Source organism: Lepisosteus platostomus, chromosome 5, assembly GCF_059453375.1.
Source record: "Lepisosteus platostomus isolate fLepPlt1 chromosome 5, fLepPlt1.hap1, whole genome shotgun sequence".
In the NCBI taxonomy this organism is placed as follows: Eukaryota; Metazoa; Chordata; class Actinopteri; order Semionotiformes; family Lepisosteidae; genus Lepisosteus; species Lepisosteus platostomus.
The window spans coordinates 19,021,634-19,038,515 of record NC_142615.1 but is presented as its reverse complement, the minus strand read 5'-3'; the positions used below and the strand labels follow the sequence as shown (position 1 = coordinate 19,038,515).

Below are 16,882 nucleotides of genomic sequence, written 5' to 3'. Positions count from 1 at the left end.
ATCCTCTCCAATGACTCTGTTTGACAGTGTTGACCACATATTGTCATGCCACCTATTTTTTTTTTCTATCTTAGAAAACTTCAGAAATTCTTTGACCACAGGTCTGGCATCCTACTCCTCTGTCCTCCTTTAACATGTGGCATTGCCAACAATCTGAAAAATAGGGAACACATCTGAATGAAGTGGAAACATAATTGAAATTCAACTCCCAATGGATGTTAATAGTGTAGGAGTGCAACAGATGTACAAGTCCATTCAATGTTTTTATTTCTGTGTTTAATTTTTGAGGGACCCTATATTTTGATATAGCATCAATCACAAAACAGCATTCTGTCAATGTCAAGACCACCAGCCAACTGGTGGAGATCAACATGTGTTAATCCACCAGGACATTCTCTACCGTGCGGCAAGCAGCACTGTTTTAACCATTCAAACCCGCTACTCGGTATTGAGTCTTCTCTTTGAGAGCTCTACCTCGCGTTTACTCTGAATCTCGCTTACTGGTTATGGACTCTCTTTTGCCTCTCGACCTTGGACCTCGCCTGACGTTCTGGATTGTTCGCCTGTCTCAATAACTACTTACATCAGCACAGGATCTGCATACCTTTTCACTGAGGATTTCTGACAGTCACAGCCATATAAAAAACTAGAAAGGAAGTATGTGTTTCTTAAAAAAAAATACCCCCCAAATTGTTTTTGTTTTTTTTAAAGTCAACATATCTGGGTTGTGTTTGCAAGATTTTTAAAAATTGCAAAGTTTGTGTGGGTATGATTGTAAAAAATCAAATCATAACTGAAGAAAGCTCCATGGTCAAAACATTATGTTTTCTTCTTCTCTTTTCAGCATGGAATAAACCTATTACTTGTTCCTTGGAGATTACCATGTGCCAATAAGATATGATCACTGTATTGACCATATACAATTTCTTGCATTAGGAATTCCTATTTTGCATACCCCAGCTTGCTCTCCTTGAGACACACATACAGGGAGAGAAGCTGGGGGTCAGAGCACAGGGTCAGCCATTTATACGGCACCCCTGGAGCAGTTGGGGTTAAGGGCCTTGTTCAGGAGCCCAATGGAGTAGGTGTCAGCCCTGTCCCGTCCCTAGTTTCCGGTCTGCTGTCCTTCTGGTCTTTCTCTTTCCCTTGGGCTATATATTCTGGGTCTTGCACTCTGTCCTCACTCAGCATTGACGTTCGGATGTCCTGAGACCCGCCTAGCACCAGGGCGCCCCACGTCCGCTCCCTGAGGGCATAGGTTTCTATACGGCATTCCTGAACTCTTTGCACTAATGAGCCCGGGCCTTTTTCCCGTCTTGCCACTACGCATATGGGTCTTTTTCCGCTCTCCTGCTCCCCACGGTGAGTCCCTTTGGACGTCCGTGACAGTAGGATTCCTCTGCCGACTGTGGGATGTAAACCAGCAACCTTCCAGCCACAGGTGCAGATCCTTAGCCACAGAGCCACCGCTCTGCCAAATGTGCCAATTCTTTAAAGGAAGTCCAAAAAAATGCTAATTTATTTTTAAAAATAGTTGCTGTAAATAACATCGGTGGCTATTGAAGAGTACATACAAGCACAGAGACAAGTTAATAAACTTGGAATGACTACTTACAGCTCTGGAAAGTCCGAAGATATTGTTTCTGGTTGTTTAGGAACAAGTAATAGGTTTATTCCAGGCTGAAAAAAAAAGAAGAGAGAAAACAATGTTTCGGCTGTGGAGCCTTCTTCAGGTGTGAGAGAGAGAAGGCAGTAGGCAAAGGTAATGTAGTGGGAGAACAAAGGCTGGGAGGGAGGAGGAGTGAGAGATGGGAGCAGGGGACAGAAAGAGAGGGCAATCAAGAGGTGTGAAGTCAGAATAGGTGTTGAGAGGTGTGAAATACAACTTCCAATGAATGGAGAAAATTTAGTAGAATAGTAGTCTGTTGTTTAGAGAAGGGGGAAGGTGTGATCCTAGCTGCAGGATAAGTTTGGTTTCGGTAGTCTTTCTAATGTATGAGTTCAGAAAACCATCTTTGAGAACACAGAAGGAGAGATTAGAGTGGTCATGGCCATCAGAGGTGAAATGAGAAACAATGGTTTTTGGAGAGATCTTCAATCTTCACAGCCCTGACATGTTCTCTGAAGCGGTCTCCAAGTCTCCTTCCTGTTTCTCCAATATAGAGAGAAACTGGGCATTTACTGCAAGAGATACAGTAAATAAGGTTGCTGGAGGTACAAGATGCCATCTGGGTGATCCAGAATTGTCCTGAGGGGCCTTGAATGAGTGTGGTGTTGGATGTGTACTTGCAGGCGATACAGCGAGCTCTGTTGCAGGGGAAAGTACCTGGTGTGGATGGTTGCTGAGAGCGGTCAAGGGAGCTGAGAAAACGAAGGTTGCGCAGATTAGGTGATTGGCGATATGAGATGATGGGGCGGTCAGAAAAGAGGGCCCCAATGGAGGAATCATCCTGTAGGATGGAAAAGTTGTCGTTAACAGTCCTGGGGATAGGAAGTGTGTTAGGGAAGCACCAAAGGAATGCGGTTGTTATGGTGGGAGTTCCTGATTGGGTTGATGGTCCGAGGGGTGTTTTTGGCTCGGGCAAAGGCCCTGTCAATAACACTGCTGGGGTATCCTCTGTTGATGAAAAAGGAGTAGATTTTGAGGGTTTGATTCTGGAAGTCGATGTTGTTGCTGCATATTTGTTGTAGCCGAAGGAACTGTGAAAAAGGGAGAGAATTTTTAGTATGTTTGGGGTGAAAACAAGAGATAGCTGTGTGAATCCGTGGGTTTGTAATAAACAGAAGTGGAGAGTCTGGGGTAGTTGATGGAGAAGTTGATGTCCAGAAACGGAAGAGTAGTGGAAGATATGTTAACCATATATTTGAGGGACAGGTGGAAGTTGGTGAAATGGTGCAGGAAGCACTTAAGCTGATCGTTGGAGCATGTGGCAGCACTGACGCAGTCATCAATATATCGCTTGTAGAGGTCAGGGACATAGCCAGTGTAGAAAGCGAAGAAGCGTTCTTCTACCCAGCCAACAACCATTCTGGTGCCCATGGCAACTCCACTCACCTGTTGGTAAAAAAGATTATTGAAGGAGAATGCGTTCATTCTGAGAACCAGTGTTTCTGGTTGTTGTCCTTTAATTGATCTGGCACCGAAACATTAATCCTAAACAGTCAAACAAGTCCATGTGATGAAAACCCTTATGCTCTTTAATGTTTTTTTACGCACTAATTTCCCCCCCTCCCACTCATCAGCTTTTGGATGAGAGATTCTGACCACTGTATAAGATCAGAAGCAGTAGAAGAAACGGGCTTCTTTTCTGCTTATTTAACACACTCCTAATGCAAACAACACATTACGAGTACAACGGAAAGGTTGCACCAAATGGGATCAAGCAATTTAAAACATATGTTCAGGGTACAGGAAAGTTGTTATAGAGATGAATGGTATTCATGAAACAAATAATGTTGCAAAAAACTTTGCCAAAAGTCACAACCCATTTAACATTCATCAGACAGGTTGAATCAGTTGGATATCTCTTAGGTTCAAAATGCACTCAACGGCTGTATAATGCAAGCTCAAGAGTCAAAAGAACAGTAGTGAACTACACTTCTTACAATAATAAACAGCCATTTGATCTTGTGAATGATCTATCATACACCCTTGAAATTATGTTACAGATTTGGAAGTTTGCACAGCTTGTAGTCTTTCTAACTCCATGAGACACACAGACAGGGAGAGAAGCTGGGGGTCAGAGCGCAGGGTCGGCCACTGTGCTCTTGTGCCAAACAGGTCATACAAAGACTGCCATTCCTTATATCTTTCCCTGAACCTGTGTGTCACTTCCTCACCTTCCAGAAGCAAAATATCGAGCTTCCACACACCCTTCCCCACAGTAACAGCCGTTGGAATAAAAATTGTACATGACAGCAGACAGTGGTCAGAGAAAAAAAAACAGGGGTTAGGCCTGTGGTCTTGCAAGTATCAAAACAAAATGCGTGAGGCTTGGGTCCCATTAGACTAGTGCCATGTGAAACCTGCCCTCCCCTGACTATGAAGTTTGAAGCCATCTTTCAGTTTAAAATCTTTACATAATGTTTGCAATAATATTGATGATTTATCAAATTGGACCCGTCTCTCGCCCCTCATTCTGCCTTCTCTTTCTAAAAGAGAATTAAAATCCCCAGCTAAAACCACTGGTTCCCATCCCAATAAATATACTCAGTTCCTGAATTAGGACATATCTGTCATGTGAGCAACTCAGACAATATATATTTAAGAGTTTAAATTAGACATTCATGAAACCCAGATACACCACCAGTGCTCTCCCTGGTTTCATTACAGGGTGCTGACGTACCTCTACCATCTTATTTTTAATTAGAACAGCTATACCGTCAGATTTATTTTCTTTGGACCCACTCCAGATTGATGGGCCCAATGTCCCCAGTTCTTCCATATCCTTATAGCAGTTTTAAAGGGTAACCCACACTCCTGTAACAACACAATATCAGCATTTACCTTCCTCACAAATGATAGTATAGTCCTTGCCCTAAACTTGGAGCGAATGCTTCTCACATTTATTGACACAATATTAAGAGCCATACTTAAAGTAGGACCAGGGGAGACTAAAAGCTCTGGCTACAATCATTCAGTAGGTGACACCTACCCAACAGGCCTCCCCCCCCCCCCCTTTTGCTTTAATTGTCTCCTCCTCCACCACCCCCACAATCCATAGGATATTTCACCACCTGCCCTCCTTGAGTCTTTGGTTCTAAAGCTTGGTCAGTAAGATCACATATATTGGAGACATCTAAACCCATGGGAGAACCTACCTGAGGACTCGGAAAATGATCTTCCCTCACTCTTCTACTCGGAGTTCAATCATTTTCTAAATCCAATGTCTCTTTTAGAGTGCACCCTCTGTTCTGTACATTTCATTTGAGCACTTTCAGTCTCCACAGGTGGCAGGCTATTGGAAGAGCAATGGTCTTCCCAGTTTTGTTCTATTTGCAAAGGAATTTGGACAGTCTTTAAACACATGACCTTCACACTCACAGAGATTACATTTCCTCGCACTTGTACATTCAGTATATGCATGTCCAATTTCCTTGCACTTACCACACACCACCTTTGTACAGGCATCCACAAAGTGACCCAGCTCCCCACATCTCCTGCACGGTTTTGGCTGCCCTTGGTAGAACACAAGGCCTCTATTTTCACCTAATCCAATCAAAGAAGGAATGTGTTTAAATCCACCATAACCATTTTTTGTCTTCATGCAATGAAACAGGTACTCTCCATGCACAGTTCCAGATGCCATCATCATCCAAGACTTTCTGAAGCTCACCTTTCACTAAACAATACTTAGACAACCATGTCACAACATCTTCCTTCATCACCATCTCATTAAACATGCGAACAATCACAGTCCTATTAATTAATAATAATTGCTTACACTTATACAGTGCTTTTCTGGACACTCCACTCAAAGCGCTTTACAGGTAATGGGGACTCCCCTCCACTACCACCAATGTGCAGCATCCACCTGGATGATGCGACGGCAGCCATAGTGCGCCAGAACGCTCACCACACATCAGCTATCAGTGGGGAGGAAAGCAGAGGAATGTAGCCAATTCATAGGGGGGGGTTATTAGGAGGCCATGATTGGTGAGGGCCAATTGGAAATTTGGCCAGGACACCGGGGTTACACCCCTACTCTTTTCGAGAAACGCCCTGGGATTTTTAATGACCACAGAGAGTCAGGACCTCGGTTTTACATCTCATCCGAAGGACGGCGCCTGTTTACAGTCCAGTGTCCCCGTCACTATACTGGGGCATTAGGACCCACACAGACCACAGGGTGAGTGCCCCCTGCTGGCCCCACTAACACCTCTTCCAGCAGCAACCTTGGTTTTTCCCAGGAGGTCTCCCATCCAGGTACTGACCAGGCTCACACCACATTAGAAAGATCCATCAGCTTCTGCCATTCAAACATTCTAATCAGGCCCACATCTTTTTTTCTACTCTATTTTTATCCAAAATTGTTCCAGTAACTTTGCCGATTGAAACTAATGTCAAAACCAATTCCCTTCAGCAAAGTGATTAAGCATTTGACATCTAATGCCTTAATCCTTTCTGTAACACCTTCCTTGAAAAGTCCAACCGTGAAATATCACCCGAGTGAGCCGAACCCTCACCACCCTTATACACCAAAAGTGAACAAAAGTAACGGTGCATGCCGACCCTACAGGCCGCCATGGCCGTTACAAATGTGTCAAAAGCAAAGTAAACCTAAACCGAAACCTCTGCTGTGCACCAAACCCACCAAAACCCTATTCCCTTAATCTTACACTTATACAAAAACTCCACTCTCGACTTCTGGGTTTAACCCTTTACATCTCGAACACTGGTTAGAGACTCAGTGTGTCCCAGGCTCAGCGGTTATATAGGACAGGACTCGGCGAGCTGCAGGTGAAACTCGTTGTTCTGTGCTCCCCGTGCGGAATGCGCGTCTCCTCCCTCCAGACTCATCAAACCGCCTTCATACTCTACAGCGGGAAAAAAAAACTCCCTTTACTGTCTTCATACAGTACATCCCTCTTAAATCCCAGAAACACAGAAACTCCAGGGCGTTTCTGTGAGTCAGTACTAGGTTTCTCTGTTCGAGGTTACAAGCAGAAACAATAAAAGCGCTGAAAGCAGGAAGTTATTTCTCCTCGTAGGCATAGATGTGTAAAAATAAATGTTCTGATTCCTAAAACCTAATAAAATCCATGTAAGTCTCCTTTTCATCCCCAATGCATATAACTGAATAGAAACCAGTCAAGTTCAGCTACTTTTCTGATGTATATGAATACACTAGTTCTGGTGCAGCTCTTACAACAAAGATACTTAAGAACTTTTTTTTCATACGAGCTCTTGCCTTTTTTAAATTGAATATTTTTTCATTTCAGTAAATCACACGAAACACCAGCAACACTCATTGTAAGCATCTGACCAATCACATTCCTGAATTTTAAACCCATTTAGTATTTATTTTTAACTTGTTTTATTTATTTTTTTTAAATTTTAAAACCTGTTTTAAGTATTCTTGCCATTTTTAGCATATTGTAAGTGGATTTTTTCAAATATTTTATTTTTTAAATCATATCAACCCATTGTAAGTTCCCATTGATAATTCCTGAGCTTTATAACTGTGTATTATTTCTTTTTACCTTTTTTAATTTTTTTATTATTTTACAGAGCTTTTTAATATATTGTGAGCATTTTAGTGTCATTTTAAAATAGGACTATCAATGCTCCTGACTTTGAAACCTGTATTTATTCTGACATTATTCTCTCCACCTGCAGATGAGGGAGGTATTTGATTTTAAATTTGTTGATTTGGGGGGGAAATGTACATTCATTTCCTTGTATGAATCACCAGTGGGAAACTTTTTTTGGATGAATTGCAATCTTTACTTCAAGGCCTTCAGGCTGATATAGAAATGACGGGAGATTTAAATGACACATTTGATAAATCAGACAGGAACAGCATAACATCTAAAATGGCAGAACCCTCTAAAGTACTGAAAAAATTCTGGCACATTCATAATAAATACAATTTATTTAATTTAAAGCATAAAATTTGCTTTAAAAAGAAAACCACAATTTGTACGATATCATATTTCAATATCGACATTCAGATGAAGAATTTGAGGATTTGAATATCATTGAAAAGTACATCGATTTTGGGACAATGTTTGCATCTGAATAATCCTTCCTCCTGGAGAGAAGGAAAAAAAAGTTTTGAGTCTCAGTCTTCAGGATCCCCCCCAAAAAACGTGCAAATTTGTTTCCGATGTATTTTGGATAAAGATATAACTCTCATAGAAGATACATTTTATCAGTTGAATGCAGTCGATACTTTCGACTTTTTATATGATGATAGGACCTACATTTAGGGCTCAGTACTGATAACACTGCTGCTATTGATGGAGTAGAAATAAGTGATGTACTGGCAGTTTTTTTTCTGAGGCAAGAGGTCCTAGAACACCTCCTATAAAAATGTTAAGATTCAGAGCAAGAAATATTTTTCCACCTCACCTAATGCTATTGCATTAACGAGGCTGAAGTTGGCTTCTTATTCGCCAGCTGCTGCTTTGTGTTTTTCGTTCCATCTTAAATGCTACTGCTGTGATGTTATGTCGTCTTTCGCCTGTAGATGGCTCTCTACAGTCATTTTAAAAAATACTTATCCGGATGTATTATTGTACATTTCCTCAGTAAAGGGGAATATGTAAGTAGAGACTGTCCAAATTGCATTTTTGTAAGAAACACATTTCAGAAACACAACTCACAATAAAACAAACTGGCATGTTATACCACGAGTAAATAAGACAAAGGCAAAACGTAAATTCACTGGCACTTCCTGCATATTTTCCACGACCTTGCCTTCTGATCATAAAAAGTCTCAAACTCTTGCATTTTACAAGAAATTTTAATATAGCCGTTTTAAATGGGACATTTAGAACATGGCATATGAGACTAAATGGTTAACTGAGGATGAGCAGAGGGTGATCGAACCTACCTCCTGGTTATAAAAATGTCTAAAAATTCTGACACAGATGTGTGAGAGACAATGGAAAAGACTATCAAAATCCTGAACTTCAGGACATTGTACTGTACCGTTTTTTTAAATACGACCCTCTGAACATGGCACGAGAGAATACATTGTCAAATGGTAAATGCAATGTTTGCTATATTTCTAGGGCCCTCCCTCCTGATTTTAAAATTATCTCATATTTCTGACATCAAGGTGTGAGACGCAATATAACAGACTGTCAAAATCCTGAACTTCAGGACATTTTACGGTACCATTTTAAAAATATGACCCTCTGAGCATGGCATGTGAGAAAATGGCATGTGAGAATGCATTGGGAAAAGGTGAATGCAATTTCTGCTGAATTGCTATTGCCCTCCCTCCTGATTACAAACTCGTCTCACAATTCTGAGACTGAGGTGTGAGACACAATGTAACAGACACTATTAAATTGTGAAGTACAAGAGATTATACTGTTACGTTTTTTTTTAATATTGACCCTCTGGCATGTGAGGACTTGTAGTCAACAAAATAGCACACATTCTGCCAATTTGCTTTGTCCCTCCTTCCTCGTTACCAAAACATCTTAGTATACCGACACTAAGGTAAATGTCTCTAAATCCAGAAGTTAAGTTGTCAAAGTATATCGGAGTCAACCGATACTGATCAGGTTCTGCTGCTGCTGAGCCCGCAGCCTTCACCATAAGGTCCAATTCCCCAAGCCTGTACCCTTCAGAAATTGCAGTATAGAATGAAAAAAACTCCAATAGATATCGGCCACTGTTGGCGATTTTCCTTTAAGAGAGATAGATAATACTTTATTAATCCCGTAGGGAAATTGACAAATGATTCTCCAGAAATTTTACGGAGTGTATCACTTTCACTGAGACCGAGGAGTGTTAAGCTGTACATGAGTCTTTGTGGCTCGGTTGTTAACAAAAAGGGTGGTGGTTTGAGCCTTCCCAGGGACGCTATGAGCCTTTTAATGTACACACCCATCTCACTTTACCTCCACGACCGGTCTTGTACCGCAATCAAATACAGAGCCCGCAGGGGGCAGTAGGCTCGCAAATATAGCTCACTGTGTATATAATGAAGAAGCGGAGGTTAGTTTCTCATCTGCATGTTGCAGAGCCTTATGCAACTCGCAACAACAGTTGGGGTTTGATCCCTGCACGGGCAATTAGTTGAAAGACCATTGTAAATGACGTGTAACAGATTTATCCAGCTGGCTTTTATGTTTCATACTAAATTGCTATCTTGAAACCAAAATAATTAGAAATATGGAACACAACTGTTGTTCCCCATGAAGGAAAGCTGTTTTACACTGACGTCACTCCTTTTTATTCAATCCAGATTTTAAAAACAACTCCGCCCTATCAAAGGAAAATGTTACACAAAAGTTGGAAAGCACACTCTGAATCCATCTGTATATTTCATTTCCGCAATCCGTTCAAGGCTGCCTATGTTAATCGTAAGTGTATAGATGAAACATTTAATATATTGTTCAGTTTAAATCAAAATGCTTTACTACTACAAGAGAGAAGTATAGTATGGAGGATGCGACAAATGTGTGATTTCTTGGAAGAAAACTACTTTTCTTTGCGTTCGAAATTAATTCGAAACAATTGACACACAAACCCTTTGTTCCATTCTCCGCCCACTCTCGGTGTAAACAAGTCCCTCCTGGTCTCTGCTTGAAATGCACTTTCCTGCGTTTGCTTTGGTGTAACTGGCTTCCCCTGCATGGGCGAATGTGAAGAAGATCCTTAGTAAGTCATTGAAGAAAACCGAGAAGAGGTCGGAGTGGCCTCTGTCGTTCATCAACGATCCAGTCAGGCAGTACTCCTCTGTAAAGCGCCGTTCGTTCACATCGATTGGCTTTTTTTTGCCTTCATTCGTGCGAGTAGTAAAAGCAGACGCCCCTATTCTGCCGTGACCCGGATTCGAACCGGGGTTGTTGCGGCCACAACGCAAAGTACTGACCACTATACGATCACAGCGAGTTACCGAGACACACGCGGCAGGGCGGAAAGGGCTGTGCTCTCTTCGTGTGACATAATTCGGAAAAGTCCTGACGTTGCATTTCAACTGAGCCCCAGTATACATCGACCCTTCGACACTCTGAGTGACAACTCTCTTGCGTGTTTTCTCATATTTATGTAGTTTGCTTGCATGATGCCGGGAACAGCATGGTTGTTCGCTGCCATATAGTCTAGCGGTTAGGGTTCCTGGTTTTCACCCAGGCGGTTCGACTCGGTTTTGCCTCCTGCTTTCCAAAAGATCAGCACCGTGTACGAAAGAGCCGCATTAAAACTACTCGAACGTGCAAAACGTGCGAGAAGAGGGGGCGCTTGTTTCCAACCGAAACTTCTCGCGTGTGAGACGAGCTGATCATCGCTGTGGGAGGGTTACTCTGGTAGACAGGGCTGACCTTCGGCGATAGGATTTATAGTCTCCAAGATGATATTTGCACTTTCTGGAGAGGCGATTTTCTCCACTTCAGTAGCCCGATTTCGTCGATTGCGTGGAGAGGGCTGTAGAATGTGGCGCCGCCTTTCCTGCTCCGTCCATGACAGGTGTGCTGGTCTCTGGAGAGAGAGCACGGTCCATCAGCGCACTCCAATAAAGGCACTGGAAGCAGCTGAATCGCATTGGCGAAGCTCAGCGCTGGGCCGCTGGGCACGTTTTACCACTGTTTCCGTAGTGTAGTGGTTATCACGTTCGCCTCACGCGCAAAAGGTCCCCGGTTCGAAACTGGGCCGAAATAGACATCTTTTGTCGCCAGGCACAAAAGGGGATTGGGGATTCCCCTAGCGCTGTGATCGAACAGACCCACTCACCTCTTAGTGTGGCGGGATCTGCACAGTGCATGTCGCAGCGCTTCCTGCTTTCACTTCAATGTGCTTCCTGATGTCGAGTCGTGTACCGTGCGGAGGCTCTGAAAGCGAGAGCAATGAAAAGGTGCACGACGCTGTGAAAGAAAACAGAGAAGTGAAAGGCAGACATTTCTCTAAGGAGGTGAAAGAAAAGCTACTCCCTGTCAGGGAATCGAACCCCGGTCTCCCGCGTGACAGGCGGGGATACTTGCCACTATACTAACGAGGAAGACATCACTCTCTCCAACCCCCGGCATCGTGTCCCGACCCAGCATGCTGGAAGCCGACGCGTGCTGTGATTCCTTTACGGAGCAGAAATGACAACCGAGGAGCCGAGAGATCATTTCAGCATTTCGCGTCTGAACGGAAAACACAAACGACCAACTCGGAATGACTTGCCTTTGACGCTTTTCAAAGCGTTCTTTGTGCACGACGACTGCGCCGCCTAGTAGATACAAATGGGTTGTACAACTTTGAACTAGCAAATGGAAGAGGGCTAAGCCCCCTCTCTTTTAGCCCAGGTTCGATCTGTCTCCCAGAATCACCAGGGCGCACACACACACACACACCCGTGCCGTTGAAGTGCTCTGCTTCATTTCTAAGGGCAACTCAACATTCACTCCTACCCCGAGTGCAGAAAAGACAGCATCCACAGCAACAACAGCTCAGGTCTCTGCACAGGAGCTAAGCTGCCCTCATCTCCTCTGCTCTGCGGCTCCTGCGGAGTGGAGTCCTGCCTGGAGCCGTGTTTGCAGACGGCGGCTCCCCGCGCCCTGTCTGGGCGTCGTGTCCAAGAGCTCCTGGGAGGAAGAGAGAGCCCTCCCACTCGGGGGCTTTTCCACGGTCTGTGTGAGGAGGGGCGGGTGTGTCCAGTAGCTTATCGAGCGGAAGCCTGGGGCGGCGGAGAGCTGTGATCGTGCAGACCTTGAGGTGTCACCTCTTTGTCTGCTTTCCCGCCCCCCCTCCGCCCAAGCTCTGCTCCAAAGTAGCCCGGCAACCCCTCACACCTGCACGTGTCACAACCTAAGGTGCGGTCATGAGACACCCATGGGGTGTCGTTCTGGTCTTGCTAATTGTTTCCTGCCCGTCGCAGGCAGGAGTCCATGCGAGGAAGATGCGCTGGACAGAGCTCAGAGGGCGCAGCTGGGTGGCTTTCCTTCTGAGTGACGTTCCTGCAACACTCTCCCGCTACTCTTGGTGCGCTCATGCCACAACACAGGAAGGCTGGAGCAGGTGGCTGTGGGCTTTGCGCACCGCCGAAATAGCTCAGTTGGGAGAGCGTTAGACTGAAGATCTAAAGGTCCCTGGTTCGATCCCGGGTTTCGGCATTTTGTTTCATCGCTCCCTTTGTTCCTCTCTCCAGCGCCACCTGCCTAAAGTGACGCGTCCCTTTCTCAGCCCGAAACGCAAGCGAGACACCAGCAGCGGTCCCTGCAGGTTTCCGTAGTGTAGCGGCTATCACGTTCGCCTAACACGCGACAGGTCCCCGGTTCGAGACCGGGCGGAAACAGCCTCGTTTTGCACGCTCCTGTACTTCACAGCGGTCTTGAGCGACCGGTCATTTGTTCCCAATGTATTTCCGGTGCCTTCGTGCACTCTTGTACCAAACGCACGTTCCTTCTGTACGCGGAGCCGATCATTTGCAATTGGGCTGTGCCGACAGACCAGGACGAGCTCTGTTGGCTCAAAAGCAGCGCAGGACCTGCAAGAACAACAGAAAGATTTGCATCCAGCGGGGGCCTCTTAGTGAGCCCAAGAGCTCATCAAGAATCGGCTCCAGCAACAGGGCTGGGCGCATTGTTCCATTCTCCACCCACTCTCGGTGTAAACAAGTCCCTCCTGGTCTCTGCTTGAAATGCACTTTCCTGCGTTTGCTTTGGTGAAACTGGCTTCCCCTGCATGGGCGAATGTGAAGAAGATCCTTAGTAAGTCATTGAAGAAAACTGAGAAGAGGTCGGAGTGGCCTCTGTCGTTCATGAACGATCCAGTCAGGCAGTACTCCTCTGTAAAGCGCCGTTCGTTCACATCGATTGGCTTTTTTTTGCCTTCATTCGTGCGAGTAGTAAAAGCAGACGCCCCTATTCTGCCGTGACCCGGATTCGAACCAGGGTTTTTGCGGCCACAACGCAAAGTACTGACCACTATACGATCACAGCGAGTTACCGAGACACATGCGGCAGGGCGGAAAGGGCTGTGCTCTCTTCGTGTGACATAATTCGGAAAAGTCCTGACGTTGCATTTCAACTGAGCCCCAGTATACATCGACCCTTCGACACTCTGAGTGACAACTCTCTTGCGTGTTTTCTCATATTTATGTAGTTTGCTTGCATGATGCCGGTGAAGTGGAAATCTAATAAGTAAATTGATTCTTAAAAATGTAGAGAGCTTTGAAAAAATATATTGGTGCTTTTAGATAATATATTTCAAGGATGTAACTGCTGTGCTACAGTGCGTGCAGAATTTTAGAAAACAGTTCGTCAACAAAGTACACTGTTTAGGTTAGTTTAGAAGACAATGTACCAAAACAATATATGCTGTCTGGGTCATTAGAATTAGCTGAAAGTAACTGATAAGCTTTGAATAACAAATCTAGTTTTTCTTCTCTCGCTCTATGATGTAATCTGTTTTCTCTTAGAGAAAGGGGAAGTTTTAGAAGGGACCAAGTGCTGAACTTTTTTACAGCGCAACGTCTTATAAAAACCCTGTACTGCTTGTAACAAATTGAGTCTCTGGTTGCACTTTGCAGGGCTCCCAATATTGCAATATTGAAATAAAGACCTTACTCAGGTGAGAACTCTCTCTTGTGGCTTCCTTGATACTTATATTTCCATGACAATTTGAGGGCTCGTCCGGGATCACAAACCTGAGCACGAACGGCTGCTGAAACTCCATCCGGACCCGGACAATTTTAGCAAATTGGACGAACCTCGGAGGATAAACTGTTTATCCTTCCAGAGACGCGTCTGGAGAATTGGCAGCTGTCTGACGTCAGTAAGTGATCCTTTAAAATTAATAGTTATATTTCCATGACAAGAGAAAAACCATCAACACCCCTACCACCTCCACCAATCCTAACCTTGTTTTTACTATACCCTCTGACCTTTCCCTTTCACCCCTTTGCATCCTCAGCTAACATATTTTAAAATTACAATAGACTGTATAGTATTTATGTTTAAAATTAAGGTAAATATGTCAAAATATCAAAATCCAACTGCACAGTGCTATTGTAAGAATGCTTGTCAAGTTCTCAAACAAACCTGCATTGTATTTTTAAAATATTTCAGCAGAGGATTCAACTGGAGTGTAAATGAAGATTCGACGATAATTTTTTTTGAGTGAATATGGTTTTCTGGGGAGTTGCAATGTTGGGCATTATTGGACATTTCCCGGTGACCCTGACACGTTTTAAACACTCGCATTTCCTGCAAATATTAAAATGGTTAAGGTTTCGCTGAGAAATCCAATCGACTGAAGACAATGTTTATATCGCAAAAGAACCCCGTCCCTGGGTGGACTGGAACCACCAACCTTTCGGTTAACAGCCGAATCTTTTAATTGCTTGCAATTAAATTACGCATAGAAAAACAGCAGTACAGTTGATGTTCATGGACTGATGCACACAACTCCAGTGATAAAGCCCTTTTGTAAATATTGTAGAAGAATGTTAAAGGGCGAAACAACGCTCCAACCACGTGAATGGTAACAAGAAGGATCGTGTTCTTATTTAATATGTGCTTTTGAATTGCCTTGTCAATACACACAGGCTTTAGAGATGGACAAATAATTGAGTGAATCAAATTAGTTTTTGTTGGTCGTCTGTGTCTTCATAACTTTGTAGGTGAGAGAGAGGATTGCGAAAATGTGCAGGTGCTTCTCAGAAGTGAGTTGGTGGTATAGGTTCCTTCAAATAACTGAGCCAGTGCATCCCAAATCTTTTCAAGATGATCTGTGATCTGGTAACACATCTCCTGAAACTAACATTCGAGGTAGGAAGTGTGCTCTTAAACACCAAAACACTCAAAAAGGAAGAAGCAGATCTCTGTACACAAGACGGTAGTGCGATATTAGAATTTCAGAGTTCTTGACGGATTCAGGCTCCTTCTCAGAGGTCCTTGCTCGCCAAATAACTTTGCATCTGAGGAAGAGCACCACGGAAAAAACCCAACTCAACAAGAGAGCGCGTTGGTTGCTCTTGCTCTTAATGCAAGGAGCTGTTTTTTTTTCCTCGCAATAATAATTATTAACCAGAAACAGCAGCACAGGTAGGTCGCATTTGTGATTATGTCATTTCTCTGCTTCAGCAAGGTCAATAAAAGACTCTGAAAGTAGTAAAGCAAAACTGAACTCAAAATCATATTAGGAATTCTGAGCGATATCTCCATACAGGTAATCCAATAAGAACGTTGAAATATTTGAATATCATCTCTCTGTAGATTGCGCTGCTTTTTACCCAGAGTAAAACTATTGGATTGAAGGAATGCTAACCGCTGGGTTAAAATGTATAGTTGTTATTTGGAGAAATCTGTAAACTCGTGATCGACAGTGCTGATTATTTTCCGGAGACGGAGCACTGATGACCTATCCGAGCTAATTGATAAAGCTCACCCAGTGGATACTCTAGCAGAACGTCAAAGAACATTCACCTTTGTATCCAAAGAAACCACAGGAACAACATCAGGAAGCACAATCAATTCCCCTTTTAAATCTTTCCTGTAAGGTATGCTATTTGAATTCATGAAGTTAATCCTCTGATCTCTTTTGATCACGAACAAAGTACTTCTGATGGAGCGCTATGTTCAAAGATTTAATAAGCTTTACCCCTGCCAACGATTCGGCGTGAAGAATTAAAAGTTTCACAGACAAAAGCAGCTCACCACCACAGCCAATATTGAATGTACTGTACTTGCCGGTACACTATCATGTGCACTGCCTCAAAAGTGATCTTGGCAGATGTTGTTCCCTACATAAAGCTGAACGTGCCAAAGAGAATTTCTGTTGAGAAAACAAAATATTTTTTCTGCCTTGATGTTAAGCCTGTCTTTTAGAAAGTTTATCTCTTAACACCTCCTGCAGCCTAACAAAAAGCACTTTTACTGATCGTATTGCAGGTCTTAAAACATTAACATTTGGCAGCGGTGGGATTCGAACCCACGCCCTCAGAGAGACTGGAGCCTAAATCCAACGCCTTAGACTGCTCGGCCACGCTACCTTCCTCCAGCCCCATCTTCCTCACATTGCTGGCTTGGACTGGGGGGGCTTCAGCTCTTGTCGTCGGATCTAATGATATCATGACATGTGGAAGTGGCTGCACCTTCATCTTCCGAGATGCTTTCAATAGCACAAATGCTACTTTCACCTGCACAAACATAGCAATAACGAAGGAGGTGAGTTTCATCCTTTGTGCTGTTTGTAGGGGCGCAACTCTACGTCGAT

The 16,882-nt window shown here is 43.7% G+C and overlaps 4 non-coding genes across 4 annotated transcripts; 1 reads left to right on the top strand and 3 right to left on the bottom strand.

Annotated features, from left to right (window-relative positions):
* Positions 1-10,501: 10,501 nt before the first annotated feature.
* On the bottom strand, positions 10,502-10,573 carry trnah-gug (transfer RNA histidin (anticodon GUG)). Its single transcript has one exon. It is a non-coding gene; the product is annotated as a tRNA-His (tRNA).
* A 2,131-nt stretch (positions 10,574-12,704) lies between these two features.
* On the top strand, positions 12,705-12,777 carry trnaf-gaa (transfer RNA phenylalanine (anticodon GAA)). The gene has a single exon. It is a non-coding gene; the product is annotated as a tRNA-Phe (tRNA).
* Positions 12,778-13,533: 756 nt separating this feature from the next.
* Positions 13,534-13,605, bottom strand: trnah-gug (transfer RNA histidin (anticodon GUG)). The gene has a single exon. It is a non-coding gene; the product is annotated as a tRNA-His (tRNA).
* A 2,971-nt stretch (positions 13,606-16,576) lies between these two features.
* trnal-uag (transfer RNA leucine (anticodon UAG)) lies at positions 16,577-16,658 on the bottom strand. The gene has a single exon. It is a non-coding gene; the product is annotated as a tRNA-Leu (tRNA).
* Between the last annotated feature and the right edge of the window lie 224 nt (positions 16,659-16,882).